Source organism: Numida meleagris, unplaced genomic scaffold (genome assembly GCF_002078875.1).
Source record: "Numida meleagris isolate 19003 breed g44 Domestic line unplaced genomic scaffold, NumMel1.0 unplaced_Scaffold283, whole genome shotgun sequence".
Taxonomy (NCBI): domain Eukaryota; kingdom Metazoa; phylum Chordata; class Aves; order Galliformes; family Numididae; genus Numida; species Numida meleagris.
Genome location: NW_018364534.1, coordinates 166,847 through 170,858, shown reverse-complemented (window position 1 = coordinate 170,858; position 4,012 = coordinate 166,847). Strand labels below are relative to the sequence as shown.

The 4,012-nt window shown below is 55.4% G+C and overlaps 1 protein-coding gene across 1 annotated transcript in view; it reads right to left on the bottom strand.

Annotated features, from left to right (window-relative positions):
* BRD4 (bromodomain containing 4) overlaps positions 1 to 4,012 on the bottom strand; it is an 88,769-nt gene that overhangs the window by 59,642 nt on the left and 25,115 nt on the right. The window contains exon 2 of the mRNA XM_021382727.1: positions 1,386 to 1,480. The gene's annotated coding sequence lies outside the window, so the exon portion shown is untranslated. The remainder of the gene's footprint in view (positions 1 to 1,385; positions 1,481 to 4,012) is intronic.

The following is a 4,012-nucleotide window of genomic DNA, read 5'->3' as shown; positions in this document are numbered from 1 at the left end:
TTGGTCAACCACTGGTCAACCTGTTGGCCACCATCGGCCTTCCTGGCCACCAGGGCACACTGCTGCCTTGTGGTCAACTCTTGGTCAACCACTGGTCAACCTGTTGGCCACCATCGGCCTTCCTGGCCACCGGGGCACACTGCTGGCCTGTGGTCAACTCTTGGTCAACCTGTTGGCCACCATCGGCCTTCTTGGCCACCAGGGCACACTGCTGGTTCGTGGTCAACTCTTGGTCAACCCTTGGTCAACCTGTTGGCCACCGCTGGCCTTCTTGGCCACCAGGGCACAGTGAGGGCACGAGCCCCCCGAGCACCGAGCAGACTGAGACGGAGGAAGAAGGCAGCAGGACGCGGTGCTGACGGCTGCATGACTCAAAACCAACAGCTTTCCCCCATCCTACTCTCATCTTTTATCAACAGTGACGCATACACGAGGTGTCCTATAGACATGACTCAAGCGTGAGACTATTTCCACCCTTCAGAAAAGCAAAGCTCGCAGCGAGTCAAAGAGACGCGATGCCTGCTCTGTACTGCAGCCCAGTATTTCCAAGAGCTGCTCTTTTCCTGGAAAGAGCACTTCCCCCCCCTCCTCTATTTCACTTCTTGCTGCTCGCTAGCACAAAAGGCTCCAAGGTCAGCGTGCGTGCTTAAAGCAAGGGCTTTCCCACAGGAGACTGCAGCGAGCCAATCACCACCCGTGCCTGCCTTACGTCCTGCAGGGAGCATTCCTCCCACCCCAGTTCTGCCAAGGAATTCAGGTGTCGATGCCAGCGATGGACTTTTAAAGCTGATGTCACAGCATAACAATAGCTGGTATCTGGGGGAGGCTTTCTAGTTGTTCCCAAGCGCTTTGTGGCAGCCTACCAGAAAGCAAGCACTCTGCGAGGAGCGAATTCTCTGTGACAAGGCACCAAAAAGACGTACAGCGGAATGCAAGCACGATGAGAAGCAAGCTACGTCCAAGGTAAGCCTGTGCTTGATATCCTAATGCCAAAAAAGCAGCTGAAGACGTGGACAACCCCGAGCTACAGCTCCACCACGAGGGGCTTCCCACCAACCTCCTGCTCTGCCTGCTGCCATCAGCTCCCTCTGCAGGGAGGGCTGAAGCTGTGCGTGGTGCTACGAGGACGATGCAGCCGGATCCAGTGTCAGCGCGGCTGCTGCTCCGCGCTGGAGGAGATTTGCTCACCCAGCCGAGCACACGAGAGCAGAGGGTGAACAGCACGGCGTAAGGAGCAGCGATCCCAGCGCTCCTGCTGCCCTCTGCGTCACCTTTCCTCCTCTTGGTCCCCCAGAAGCAGCATTTCTGACCCAAAACGCAGGAAACAAGCCCCACCTCGCCCCCCACGCAGCATGCTGCACAGAGGAGAACTGGCTGGGATTTACCTTAAATCCTTCGACCCTTCGAGGTGTCGGGGGCTGCTCCTTCACCAGCCGAGCCCTCCCGCCTCCATGGTTGAGGTTACCACCGGAAGAAAGATCTGCAAGGACAAGAAACGCGTCTTAATTCGGGATTACACCCGGTCCATCGCTCTCATTTCACAGCAGTTTTCCTTTGACTTTCGGTCTCCCCGTTTTTGAAGGCGAAATTCGGATAAACCGCAGGAACGCATCCGCAGCTCCCCCCAAAACGAGCACGGCTCAGTTCCTGAGCCACGGAGGTGTCCCCCAGGGAGGGGAAGGCCTTCATTTAAACGAAGGAGTAATTAGCCCCTTTCTCCTCGGGAAGTGAGCTCAGCACATCCCCAAGGCGAGGGGAAGAGCCCAGCTCAGCTCTCGTGGAGCGGCACCGCTCCCTGGAACCGGTTGCTCAGCAATTACCACCAAGCACTAATTGCTGTTTTAGTGCCGGCTTTTAAGGAGGTTACGGTTTCAGTCGGCGTCGATGCACGTGCACAAGAGCAGGCACGTGCACAAGAGCAGGGCGTGACGGCTGTCACGGAACAACCCCTCCAAGAGAGGAAAAACCACGGCAACACCAGCAAACCACTCAGGGACTGCCTGAAAAGAGCCACGTTATAGAACCATAGAATGAGCTAGGTTGGAAGAGACCTCCAAGATCATCCAGTCCAACCATCCACCTACCACCAATAAATAGAATCACAGAATGAGCTAGGTTGGAAGAGACCTCCAAGATCATCCAGTCCAACCATCCACCCACCACCAATAAATAGAATCNAAATAGAATCACAGAATGAACTAGGTTGGAAGAGACCTCCAAGATCATCCAGTCCAACCATCCACCCACCACCAATAAATAGAATCACAGAATGAGTTAGGTTGGAAAAGACCTCCAAGATCATCCAGTCCAACCATCCACCTACCACCAATAAATAAAACCACAGAATGAGCTAGGTTGGAAAAGACCTTCTTCTTCACCCTCCAGATTGGAAACAGTAGGGCCCATGAGATGCATGACTCAAAACCAACAGCTTTCCCCCATGAGGAAGTGCCCTTACGGTCAGCACCGCGTTGCACAACGCCTGCCAGCTGGAGGAGCAGACAGGACAACAGTCAGACAGACAGACAGACAGCCATCCCCAGTGCTAGGAGTGGGGGTGTTCAGACGCAGCCCCTGCTGTTGGCTTCTGTTTGTGTGCTGGTGCCATGGGACAGGGCCATGCCAGGGTCCCACGGCGCAACCCGTCCCACGGGGACGCAGCCAGAATGGGGAGCAGTGCTTTGGCAGGCTGGCTTTCATTGGCAGTAGAGCTAAGAAACACACACACCCTGCAAAGCCACTCAAGCTCTCTTGCTCTGGAAGCAGAGCCAGGGTCCGTGGGTGAAGGACATGGCTTCTGAAATGCTTGGGGGACACTAGCAAGAGGCGAAATTCAAGCATCTTTAGAATCACAGAATGATCTTTAAGGTCCTTTTCAGCCCAGGCCATCGTTGAGTACAGATGGTTTGAGTCTGCTTGTACTTAAATCACTTCAGCACAGTCAATTAATTTACAAGCAGCACTGCTCTCCCCTGAAGGTGAGCTTTGAAAACTGCAAGCAGAGGCAGTGCAGCTCCTCGCATGACCAGGCTGATAAGAAAGAAAAGGGATGATGACCAAATAAAAATACAATTCCTTGCAGAGCCCCATAGGTTTGCACGGAAGCCGCAGCGTTCACCGTGTTAGGATCCGTATCCACCAGCCCAAGCTGCTCACAGAGTAGAACTGGGATGTACGAGGCAGAATTAAGGCTAGCAGGGCACTGGGATGCAAGGCAGCTGTTCCTAACTCGTGGTTCTAGCAGAGATTTTGGCTCCTGAACGCAACCCCATCAGCAAAACGTCGGCGGGGAGCACCCATCACCTGCAGCACAACAAGAATCCACCCTGTGATCTTTAAGGACCCATCCAACCCGGCCCATCTTAGAGCCCCGCGGCCCCGCTCAACAAGATGCCCTTGGATGGACACGCTTTAAGATTTAAGCCACCGAGGTCCCATCCTGCAAGAGAACACAGCCAGGAAGGCGCAGAGCCCTCACCCGGCGCAGAACGGGGAAGGCTTCGCTCCACCTCGAGGCTTATCACAAAGAGGGCTGCCTCCCTCGGGCTCTGCCCAGCTCCGGCACCAGATAATCCAGCTGCAAAAGTCACAGGACCCGACGCTCCCCACGTGCTGCGCTCGGGTTCCACCAACTCAAGCTGCTGCCGGCACGGGAGCCTCGCTTCACCGCCAGGGTTTCAAAGCAGGAAGCGCCGGGGCTGAAATTCACAGCGAAAACCTCAGCTCCTCAGTGCCGGGGGGAAAACCCAAATCTTCAAACAGCCCCGGGGGGAAAGGGAGAAGCTCCGACACGTGTTCCGAAGAGAAATGTGCGTGTCAGTGCTCCTGGCAGCAGTAATCACAAGACAAAGTCCAAGGCTGCACGAGCGCTCAGCACAGAAATCTCCTTGGGCTCTGCAGCCACACGCTTCGCTTTCCATACACAGCCCAGCCTGAGAGAACCAGGGACCTCAGCACCCAAGGGGGAATTAATCCCTGCCGGGACCTCAGCACCCAAGGGGGAATTAATCCC